Below are 12,733 nucleotides of genomic sequence, written 5' to 3'. Positions count from 1 at the left end.
AACAACAACTTTCCCCAAAGGAGTGAAAGTTTGAGTCATATCTCTCTACCTTATTCACTCTCTTGCACTTGGATGCTGAGGAGTGAATATGGCACAGTCACGCAAGAAAGGGGGGAGAAAAAAAAAGCACATCAAAATACTCATTAAAGTAATGCTTTTAACAAGTTCCAGGACACAATCTTAACTGTACTCTGAGTATTCATTTCAAAACAACTCTCACCAACCCTCTTCTTTGTAAGCATCAGTGAAAACTCATGTTTTACTTCAACATTTCTCCCTGCAGTTCCAGCAGACCCTACGCCACCTTTGAAACACTCCTTTTTTCTTTCTTTAAAAAAATAAAAATTAAAAATAAACACAGAAATGTAAATTGATTTCCTTCTGGGAGTAGATGAAAGCTGCATATGTCGCTCTGCAGATTCTTCAAGCCATCATTAATTTTGACAGATCTCTTTAATTTAACTGCTATATTTGTTATGCTTGTATGTTAGTCTTAGGAGGTTCCCAGTAATAATATTTGAACTTTATTGCAACAACTCCCTCTGCATTGAGTCTGTTACTCTCTTTAGTGCACACGTCCCAACACAAACTAATGCAAAAAACAGCACATGATGTTGCTACTGGCAGTGGCTACATGCTCTGTAAGAAGTATACTTTTAATTTAACATAATAATTTTGTCATTTTTCTAGGACAGTTCCTCTTTGTTGCCGAGTTATTTACCAATCTGTTTGCTGGCACATTGTTTATTGCTGCTGCATTGATTTAATCACTTTCTGCTCTGCTCTCTTGCTGCTTCTGCTCCAACCTCCTGCTGAAGACCCCATGGGAAATAAACCAATTAGCTTTATTCTGTTATCCTTTATGAATGTGTGTTCATCTTCAAAACTGTGCTTTAACAAAAGACAACAGAGCTTTAAAATATGGGACATGTTCTTAATATACCCTAAACTGCACTTGCTGATATTTTTTTCATATGTAAAAATGGAAGAGGTCTCCCACAGAGGATTACTGCCAGCTCTGCCTTTACCCAACAGCTTTGATCAGTTAGATCAATCATTGTTTTGGTTTTACGGCCTACGGATGTATTATTTTGGTTTACTTTGACCACCACGCATGGCTTTTTATTCAGCATGAAGCCCTAAAAATACACTAAACACCACCTGCTAAGGACCAAAAGAGAGCCAGAAATAGATTAGATCTGAACACAGTGGACCATTAAGCAGACCAAAGGCCAGACATTTCCCTCAAAGTTGGTGAAGACGAAAAGCGGAGCTAGAAGGAGTTAAAAAGGAACTAACCAGTCACTGTGCTAGGTATGCCAATTTAATTCCTCATTAATTCTATTCATAATTCATTCTAATCAGACAATTAAGCAGCTCAATGCATTTAGGCATGAACACATGCTCAAGACAAACTCCTGAAGTTCAAACCGAGCATCAAACCGAGGAAGAAGGGTGATTTCAGTGAGTTTGAACGTGACAGGATTGTTGGTGGCAGACAGGCTGGTCTGTGCGTTTCAGAAACTGCTGGTCTTTGGGGATTTTCCCACATAGTCAGCTCTAGGTTTTACAAAGAAGGGTCCAAAAAAGAAAAAATATCCAGTGAGCAGCAGTTCTGAGTGAGAATGCTTTGTTGATGTCAGAGGAGAATAGGCACAGTCTTTCAGGTTGTTAGAAACGCAACAGTAACTCAAATAAATTCTTTGCAACCAAGGTATGCAAAAGATCACCTCTGAATGCACAACATGTCAAACCTGCATATATGCTGCAGCAGCAGAAGACCACACCAGAGCAAAATTGGACAACAAAAGACTAAAAAACATTCCATCATCTGATAAGTCTCAATTTCTGAGGCAAAATTCAGATGGTAGGGTCAGAATTAGGTCCCAACAACATGAACGCATGGGTCTATTCCACCTTGTAGCAATAGTGCAGGTTGGTGGTGAGGGTATAATGATGTGGGGGGTATTTTCTGGGGGGCCCTTAGTACCAGCTGAGCATCGTTTAAACACTGCAGCTTAAGGCTGGGTGATATATCGAGTTTTAAATATATCAATATATTTTTATACGAGATATCAGATGTGACAATATCGTTTATATTGATATAGTCTATGTTACGTTATAATTATACTTGTGGAGCCGCAAGTTTGCCTCTTTTTCGTCCACTTTTGTCTCTACGCAACGTTACTCTGCCTCGCCTCTCCTTCACTGAACACAACTCCCCCTCCCCCATCGCTTCACCTGCAGGCAACGAAAAGATGGACACGGCAGCTATCAAAGAGGAGCTGGTTGGTAAAAAGAAAACATTTGGAGATTACCATTTTAGTGTGGCCAGCGTTATCTTACTGCGGTTAGCTCATTAACGCATTGACGCCGTGCAGCCCCACGCACGGGGCGTTCCGCAGTAACTCGTTAACGGAGATTTGCCGCGTTAATGCAGTTATGGCGTTAACGTCGTTTTAACAAGATTAATGCTGACAGCACTAATTATTATTACTATTATTTGGAGTGTCAGATGAGCAGCAGAATAATGTATTCTGTTGAGAATGTCGCCTTATGTATAAATTCTGGTTGTGCTTACTGATCGCAAACCGATTTAATGTGCTACACTGCGCTCAGAAATCTGTCAAAAAATGTTTTAGTACGACTTTGGTAAACTACGGAGCTGCACCGCTTGATGGATTGTTGGAGCATTACGGCTACCGTAGTCAGGAGCCTCACGGAGTGATACGTACTGTGCTTCAACGTAATATTACTGTATTTTGTGTGTATAATGACCAGAAATGGCTCCTGTTAAGAGACATGGTTACAAAGCGGATTTCAAACTCCCGGCTGTCAGTCACGCAGTAGAACTTGGGAACAGAGCAGCTGTGAAATCTGTGTCTTTGTTATTATGCTCAGCGTCTTTTACTTTACATTTTGACTGCACAATTGTGAGCTTTTTGTTATGCACAAAAACAACGTTGTTTTATTTTATTTATAGAGCATTATTATTTAATAAATGCTGATCATTTATTTCTGAGTAAGTTTTCATGTACATCTACGCTGTATGTTAATAAAAGTGCCTATGTGAGATCTGGGACACAGCTTTGACTAAGAACTCTCTTTCTGTTCTTACTTTATGGCTTAAAAAAAATATATCGAGATATATATCGTATATCACCATCCAACTAAAGAATATCGAGATATGAATTTTGGACCATATCGCCCAGCCCTACCGCAGCCTACCTGATTATTGCTGCTGACCATGTCCAATCCTTTTAACGAACCCATCTTCTGTTGACTGTTTACATTAGGATAATGCATGACGTCACAAAGTCCAAATCATGTCACAAAGATCATTGTACTAAAAATGCCTCCACAATCCAATAGAGCACCTTAACTAAGTCTGCTCTCAGATTGGGACATGCTAGCTTTTCCTGGCAGGACTTTTTAATGACGTTTCTCCTCAACTTTTTACTGGTTCGACGCCGATGGAAGCTTATTTCCACCACTGAGAAGAGAAAAAAAATGGTGCTGGCTAGCAAAGCCACTTTGAAATTTTGGCTTATTTCAACATAATACCTTGAAATTTTATGGCACTACTTATTTTCTCAGAAGTCCCCTGTGACTGAGACAACTCTATGTCCTTACCCTCACCTATGGTCACAAGCTTTGGGTAGTGACTGAAAAAAATGAGATTGCATATACAATTGGTAGAAATGAAAGAGTGGCTGGCCTTTCCCTTAGAGACAGGGTGAGGAGTTTTACCACCCGAGGGGCTCCAAGTAGAACTGCTACTGTTCCACATCGAAAGAAGCCAGCGGAAGTGGTTCAAACATCTTGCAAGGATGCCTTGTGGGTGAGGGCATGTCCCACCAGAATAAGGAGGCCCCGGGAAAGACCCAGCCAACAGTGGGGTGTTCCACCAAAGCTGGAAGAGGTAGCTGAGAAGCAGGAAGTCTGGCTGTCCTTGCTTAGGCTGCTGCCCCCATGATAATGGGTTTTCTCAGACGTTTGACTTTGTAAGACAAACTTTTCAGATAATTAACTGAAATTTTTACTTCTGGATGGCAAAAAGAAAAACATTTCAGTTTCCACGGAAATATAGTTAGTAATAATTTCTTACTCTACTTGTGTTTTTAAATGGTAGCTTAAAAAGCTACTGGGTGCATTATTGCCACCTTTTAACTTTAGTAATATGTGACGCCTAGATTATACTCTGTTGTGGACATGGACAGCTGGAGACTCGATGGCGCATCAGTCTTTGAAGTCCACTTGAAGTTTGCTGCCTGGGTGCAACCATAGTTGGTGCACTGTGATGTACATTCTGCGCGGACCACCAACCCACCAACTCCAACTATCTCCAAACTCCAAAATTTACATGACTGGGACCCCAGCGGACTATATAGACCACAGCAGACTCATAGATATGGAAAGCATAAACCCTGCTTTACAGCTTACCAGCTGCTGAGGGGGAAAGGGTTGTACCTGTATCAGTATCGTATCTCTTGTATGCCACTACATTTACACTATTTGCTTTATAATAAACCATATTTAAATACTGGGAACCAAATGAATAAAAAATTTTTAAAAAGCTTTAATGCACAATCCAGTATAGTGTCGAAAGTGATTAAGGCATCGTTTGAGATCATTCACTGTTGCTTTATCTCTTGTTCAAACATTGACATCTAATGCATTTAACTATTTAAGGTATCCAAGTTTCAATCAAGTCCAACACAAAATCACCAAAGCCCAAGGAGGAGCCTTTCCCTGCAACACAATCTGGATTCATTTCTAAACCAGAGACACTATAGATACATTCATACACTGCCGCACACATTTAATACATCTGTTTTCATGTGCTGTGAAAATAACCTTGAGCATGAATCTGGGATTTATAATTGTCATTTACAGATAAAGTACCCTCCTTGTATTAACTGGAACTCCTATAATCCCACTAATTCACTGGACTGCGCAAAGAAGAAAAGTTCTGGGAGTTGAAATAATTTCCCAAGTAAACATGATTTAAAAAGACATTAGCCCGCAGTTAATAAACACCAGAAACAATGTTGAAACAGTTACCTCGGATACTTGAAGCGAGTTGTATTACCCAGCTGTGTCACCCTCGGGTGTTGCAAAAGAGAACGCACCTCTGGCCAGGAATAATATTTCTGAACGAAACCAAAATGACTCTGTGCTTTTAGGGCAATAACTGTTAATGTCCGTGAAAGGTATGCAGGGGTTGGGCAGCTGAGAAAAACAAGTGACGACCCATTTCATCAACATGCTCTGTCATAAAACAACAGCTCGAACTAGCATGAGATCGGATGTGACAAATTCAGACTCCAGGCTGTTTTTTCAAAGATGTGGAAACAAATATTTATGTATGAAAAAGCAAATTAAATTCTTGCCTAACACTAATTCATCCCATATGACCCAGGGTTCGCTGCAGCTTTGAACTCTTAATTAAATACATTAGGTCATCCTTCCCTACGTAATGTAAACACAAGTATTAAGAGGTCTTTCGAAACAAAGCGTATGACTTTGAAAGACCTCTAATGGCCACCAGAGGGAATAGCATTAGCCTTTTTTTTTCCCCAGCCAAAATCTGATCAGATTTTAGACAAATTTGAATCAGCAGGTTTTTCCCATCAGCTGGTTTTACACAAATTTAGAGAAGTGGGTGGAATATTAGATGATCAAAGGAGGAGCAGTAACTGACTGCATTACAACAAACTTATTTCAAGAATTTATTTGCGTTTACAGTTTTGAGGAGATTTTCAAGATCATTTGGGGAAAATGCCACATTAAAAGCAGCTTTGCACAATTTTGGCAACACTCTCCTAGATTGGTTTTCAATTATCTACGTTTTTTTAGCGATTGCCATTTTTCCAGTTGCTGCTTTTAGTTGTTGTGTTTATGTTTAATGTACTTTAGTACTGTTTGTATTAAAATGTTGCATCTTAAAAAGATAAACAAGGACGCATTCTGAATATTAGCTATATACATCTTCTGACTTGGCTCAGAAATCAACAGCAGCACATCAGATAAACGAAACGTCAGATAAATAAGTAAACAAACATGCATGAATGCAACTTTTTCCAGTTCTGATACAACACTGACACCTTGACTGAGGGTTCAGTAAGACACACTATGTTACCATAAATGCAATAAAAGCTTCTCTAAAGCGTCAAACCAAACATAGCTATAGTGAAAGTTAGCAAGAGAGCGAAACTAACAAGGAAAGATTTGCCAGTGGAACTTTTCAGTTGTGTCAATTCACTTGACCTTACTTAGCTGACTTAACAGCTTGAGGTTAAATCCCAAAGTGCTGCAAACATACAAATAAAAGCTATTGCTATAACAAGTGTGAAATAGCTCCAAACTAGCTGCTAGTTTCTACCATGTTGTAGCAGTGGTGTGGGAAGAGTGAAGGAGTAAAACACAGGACGTAATTAAACAGGTCCTGTTTTAAAGCAAGGGATCCGCTAAGTCTATTCTTGTGTTGGAGAACAGACACACAGGACACACAGGACTTAGTGTTTTGAGTTAAGATGGGACTAATGTGAGCTCACCTGGAAATCTACACACCTTTATATAAATAAAGGCTAAAGAACAAGAGTAGATCAACATCGGCTCTTAATCCAAAGGCTAGATCGGTGAATCCCCTGTTGGAAAATCTGTCAGTGATGAACTTTTGAAACTGGCTGAGAACAATAAGGATGTCAAAGATGCAATCTAAAATCTTTAATGCATTTTTGCTTTGGGGAACCTTTTTCTTGCCTTTAACATTTTTTTTTATATAAAAGGTCAAAAAATAGTAAAGATTGCATCAATATTTCCTGAATCCAAGAGCATCAGTTTCATTCTAAATCTAAGGGCAAAAAAAGAAAAGAAAATACAAAACTGATGGTGACAGCATTAATGACATGACATGACATGAAGAATTGCCCAAGACTTCTGAAAATAATGATGTGTTGTAATTAAAAAGTTGTTTTTCAAGTGCATTAATCTCTGCTTGAGGTCTAACATTTAAAACAGCAGCATGAAGTCAGATATTATCACTAAAAAAGACAGTGAGCAAAGATAAGAACTCAAGTAATATATTTAAGAGGAAACTGTATTCTTTTAAAAAAAAAAAAAACCTTGCTGCATTATTAAACATCAAAAACCTGCAAATAAGTAATCTCCCTAACAAACGGAAAAACGAACCGAACCAATTCCATAACCCATTCAGCAGAGGTAATTAATGATGCCGCTAAACAATTCATTAACCAACATATTTTTCCAACTACAAAGCTTTTTGGTCTCTCAGTTCCTAAGGGAAATGATAACATTTCAATATATACTGGGGATCAGAGGGGGCTTCTCAGGAACTGGGTTACAGCCATGTTGTAACCCAACATAGCTGGACTGGCCATCGGGCATACCGGGCATTTGCCCGGTGGGCCGATGGTGATTTTTCGTTTTTTTTCCGTAACGGTATAAACACTGAAAGGTGGTGGATTGGCCAGATGAAGGGAGATGTGTAAAAATAACTCAGTTGTTTGGTGGTGGCTATTGCGGAGCTTCTACAGATTCAGTAACATTAGCAAGTGGTGGAGGCCAGCAGATGCAACACGCTGGCAGGTGGATGACGGAAAGGCAGGAGGAGCAGAGACCCAAGGCGGTGAACTGAACTTTAGGTAAGAAGTTATGACCTGCAGTCTATCTGGGTCAGATATAAACCAAGTTTAGGTGGAGTTTATTTTCGTTATGCTGACTTTTCACGGTCAGTTACAACAACTCGTACGGCGTACTAGCTAGCATGACGGAGTTTCTATACAGCTGGGCGGGTGCTATGATGTTATTAATGTTGAACTTGTTTTATCTTATTTTATTTATAAGGTTAGTTATTAGAGTTTCCAACCGTCCCGTAAAAAACGGAATCGTCTGGTATTCAGAGAAAATATTATGCGTTTCGTATTGAGGTGAAAAGGAGCACAGTTTGTCCTGGACTTCAGCTACAATGAAAAAGACACAAAGCTGGAGTTATTCTGTTTTTGCTGCACAGCTGCCTCTTCTTCTCTCATTCTCCCCCCTCCCTCTCCTGTTTCTACTTCAATCATGAAACTGATCAATGATCAGCTGATCGGCTCTCTTGTTTGTTTATCGCTCACTTTGCGCCAGAAACAGGAAACCAGCGGATGTCGCGCTAAACAACAGCAGCACGTTTAAGCTTGATCAGCTGTTGTTAGAATTTATTTAATATTAATTTCTAGTATCAGCTGATGTTTGCTGGAGCCACAGCTGTAAAGCTGCTGGTCATGATATCGGTTTGGTTATCTGGTGAGAGGGAAACATGAAGATGAAACCAGGAGATGTTCTTACTGGATCATCAGAGCTGAACAGGTGATGGAGAAACAGGTTTACCTTTTAGGTGACATGAATGAGTTGAAGGGAAGTTATGAACTGTTTCTGAGAGACAAATAACCCCAGGATCCTTTTTTTATGTAGCTGACAGCTGGTAACTGTGCAGGGGAAAGTTGTATTCTTTCTCACCTGTCTTTCTGTCTCCTTTCACTTTTTAAAGGTTGCCATGTTAGAAAAAATATTTTGCCCTGCCATGCTGTTTATTGATGTGGCAAATGAATGGTTTATGAAAATATATCTAAATCTGTCATCAGTAATGATCATGTCTCACCTCTAGTCTCCTCTGTCTTAATTTCAGGTTTTCACCATGTGTTCTAGATAGTTTAGGAGGTTAACTCGACCAAGCAGTCTACTTTCGGGTACAGTTTAGAATACCAGAATAGGGAGGATGGTGTAGGTTTAAGTTTATTAGACTGATACATGTATACCAACAAGACAGTGTACATCACTGTGACAACAGCGTTTGTTTTCATTCAAAGGCTTTATGGTTTTTCCTATAATACCTGGTGGGCCGGTCTCTAGTCAAAATGCCCGGGCCGATTTTTTGTCCCAGTCCAGCCCTGTAACCCAATGACACATTTTGAATCTGCCGTTTACATTTTGAAAGCGGCAATAGTAAAACAATCCACTAAAACTGAAATGTTATTGTTATTTTCTCTCCCCGGTGAGAAGTTGAGGCGAACATACAGCACAACTGTCAGCCCAAACAAATACTTTAGGTAGAAACAAACCTTGGCTTGCTGCTGATTTCCCGCTCGTAGCACCATGGTCCATGTGAGAACTTGAACAAACAATCTGAGCATCTGGTGAAATAATCTGTGAGTCATCGGTGTTGACCAACAACCTGATCAACCTCCCAAAAGCATATTAAAGTAACTTAGTGGTTTCTGAAAAAGCCAAAAATCTTGTTTATTGCTCCTTTAAGAGTCACATATATAACATTAAATTAAGTTAATAAATTATCAGTGATTCCCCACCTCAATGTACATCTCAAAACCATCAATTCCCAGCACAAGCTGCATGTCAGTGACACCATAAGACTAATGATTAAAACAAGCCTCCTCATCGGTTTGCCTCTCAGTAAGCCAGATTTCCACCCCCCGCGCAGCACTTTTCATTCCAGCTACATTACATAAATCAGCAGACTGCAGAGGAGTGGAAAGGAAAAGTCCCATAAGTAACAGGAGGGAAACTATCACAGGGAACCATTTGGGCATGAGCTCACTATAGTGTATAGCTCTTAATTGCCTTACTCAAATGCTTGTTGCACAATCAGAATAAGTTCTTGTGTAATCCAAGATACGGAGGTAAGATTAGACCTGATAATAACATTTCTTGAGGACAGCGTGGAACTATTTTCTTCCACCCAGCGATGATTTTCCTCACTTATCATAAAACTCCTGACAGGTCACTGTACATTTGCATCCATCATACATCAGCTGGAGTCCATTTACAGAAACTCTTAGTTTTCTGGGGTTTTTTTTGTTTTTTGGGTGGTGGGGGCTTCGTTAGGAGAAAACACATCATATTGTTTCAAACGTGCTAACGCGTTAAACTCCATGACAGCGAAAAAAATCGTGAAAAAAACTTCATAAAAGTGCAGTAAAGTCACATCAGGCCAGCTGTTCTTACCGTGTGGTGTCCCCTCATCAGCTTGTTGTCAGTAGGTCTTTGCCTCGCGCTGACTGCACGCGGATTGTACTTCCCACTGTCACTGCAGAGCTGTCGGCTCAAGAGCTGCAGCTGCCTAGCTGCCCGCGCGCGCACGCACGAACTCTCTCCCCTCGACGTGAGCTAATATACGTTCATCTGTAAGCATCTGTTACTGCTTTTAAAGCTCTTTCATAATGCTGCATATGAAGCGCTCGTTGAGTCTGTAGTGTTTTAACAGTGAGCAACGAAGTAAAAAAAAAAAAGTTTAAAAAAACGACTTAGACCAGGGGCGTGTCCAGAGGGGGGGTATGTGGTGAGTCTAAATATGATTGGCCCCCAATCTGAGTTAGAGGGAAAATATTAATAAAACAGAGAAACGTTGAAGTGCTTTCATTTTATGTTGTCCTTGCAGCCAGTATGTATGGAAGCTATGGAAGGACTGATTCTTATATAGCGCTTTTCTACTCTCCCAGAGTACTCAAAGCGCTCTATATAACATGCCACATTCACCCAATCACACAAGCACTTTCTCTGTACTTAATGCTTTCTAACTACATTCACACACATTCATACTCCAATGGATGCATCGGAGAGCAACTTGGGCTTGACATGCAGACTAGAGGAGCCAAGGATCAAACCACCAACCTTCCAATCAGTAGGTGACCTGCATTACCTCCTGATGTACAGCCACCCCATGCCCTCTGTAAGTCAGAATTTCAAGTTAGGTATTTCTAAAGAACTTGGATTTTTGTGTTGTTGAGTTGAAACTTTGAGATGATCACTCAAAAATATCAACATCTAACATTCAAGCATTTATTTTTCATCAAAAGAAACAAAAAAGTTGTTTTTATTTAGAATATTTTTTTCTATTGTTGTTGGTTTAGAAACTAAAATGAAAAAATAGAGATAAATCTTGAAGTACTATTTTGGGATAGTATTTTTGAAAGAAAAGTTGAAATAATATTTCAAGTTTAATCTCGAACAAGGGTGACAATTATTTTAACTTTTTTCTTGAAATGGCACTTTGATATTTATCTACAAAAATAGATTTTAATCTCAAAAAGAATAATATTAATAAAATTTATATTGTGTGTGGGACAAATTTGGGCTACATCATTGTACCATACTGACCTACTTTATCTGCTCCTGTTTTTAGATATATAAGATAAGAAACTTTACACTGACTGGTAAAATCGGTTTGGGAGTTTGTTGGTGTGGTAAGGATGGAGTTCTTGTAAATAAATTGTCCCTTTTGGCTGATCAAGAACAAAAGGACCACCGTTTTATACTACACTCTCAGACTGCTGTAGCCTGTTTACATTATCTTCAGGTAAATTTACCTATATTTGCTCGTGGACTTTACATTTTAAAAGGAAAATACGAGAGCATTTCTTTTTTTTAGGATAAAAAACTGCCCAGGAGTGAGCTGTCTTGGTGGAAGCTTGCACCTTCTACATGTAATATGTTGTATGTGTGAAGTATTGAGTCTTTAGTCATAATTTGGGCATGTATATCACTATAGTCTAGCTATAATATACATAGATTTAAGGCATTTTTTAATATATATAGTCATCGTTTAAATAGAAAGTTTTAACCTTAGTAAACCACACATATGCCGGCTAGTTTCACGTCTGTAGATTTCATGGTTACTATGATTAAAGAAGCTTTAGGTATAATTCATAGTAAACTTACTTCAATCAAATTGGAACATTTGGTAGTTTTAACCAACCTCACAGGGCAAAATCTCTAAACTGTTAATGAGTACTGGGAAAAATGTTTTCCATACATACAAACTGTTTTTATCACTGTATGATTCTGATAGAAGTCCACTTTCTCATTGAAGAATGGCTATTTGATATGTTATCCTGGCGCTAAAGTCAATAGAAGGCATGTTGACTGTAAATCAGTTTATTGATTATTAGCACCTGCAGCACACGGGTCAGAGCAGGACGTTAAATCTAAAGCAGCTCCAGATGTGCTCTAAATAGTTTAAGCCTCTTAAGACAAATGCATCTGTAAAACTATAAGTATGCATAACAGATAGTTTTATTACGGTTTTTCCCTGTACGGTTTACCACTTTTCCTATATTATAACTGAAAGAGACTTAATATTAAGTTCACATGGCTTCTCTTCACTTTATGATATTTGTATTTCCAGTGGTTTCCCTATAAATTGTGTTGAGTATGTTTGAGGTGCTTGGTGTTGACCTTACTTTCACCATATTCTGGTTTCTGCTCCGCACAGTTTCTTATATGGTGTCTCTGTCGCTGTCAGGTCTGCATGATTTATACCAGGGTGAAAATTGATGGCACACATTACCATCCCATCACTGCCAGCACTGACATGTAAACTCCCTGCTACTCCAACATTTGTACCAATCACGTCAATACTTGGACACACTGCATAACAGCGTGTCAAACATCTGTCTCGTCCTCACGCTCTTAAGACTTTCATAAATACACAAAAGAGGCAAACAAGCAGAAACCTTTCATCTGTGTACATGATCACACAGTAAAACTGCAAGTCAGAGTATGAGTTCTGATTTCTGAGAAGATGCACAGAGCTGTAAACAAGTCCTCTGGGATGGAGCTGCAAACAAAACCAGATGGGCAAAAACAATTCACAAAAGAACGTATTCTCCATGAAAATTTGGGACACAGGGGCTTCGCTGCTAACTAGATGCAG

At 39.1% G+C, this 12,733-nt stretch overlaps 1 protein-coding gene across 2 annotated transcripts in view; it reads right to left on the bottom strand.

The window, feature by feature from the left end:
- Window positions 1-10,147, bottom strand: part of glis1a (GLIS family zinc finger 1a) — a 60,155-nt gene extending 50,008 nt beyond the window's left edge. Inside the window, exon 1 of one of the 2 annotated variants that reach the window (XM_005728996.1) lies at window positions 10,027-10,147. The gene's annotated coding sequence lies outside the window, so the exon portion shown is untranslated. Of the gene's footprint in view, window positions 1-9,125; window positions 9,150-10,026 lie in introns of those variants that run through there. The other variant, XM_005728995.1, reaches the window with a different exon arrangement.
- Window positions 10,148-12,733: the final 2,586 nt, after the last annotated feature.

Source organism: Pundamilia nyererei, unplaced genomic scaffold (assembly GCF_000239375.1).
Source record: "Pundamilia nyererei isolate P.nyererei 1_Seehausen unplaced genomic scaffold, PunNye1.0 scaffold00031, whole genome shotgun sequence".
NCBI classification, from domain to species: Eukaryota; Metazoa; Chordata; class Actinopteri; order Cichliformes; family Cichlidae; genus Pundamilia; species Pundamilia nyererei.
The sequence above is the reverse complement of the archived record's forward strand: the minus strand, read 5'-3'. Positions and strand labels throughout refer to the sequence as shown.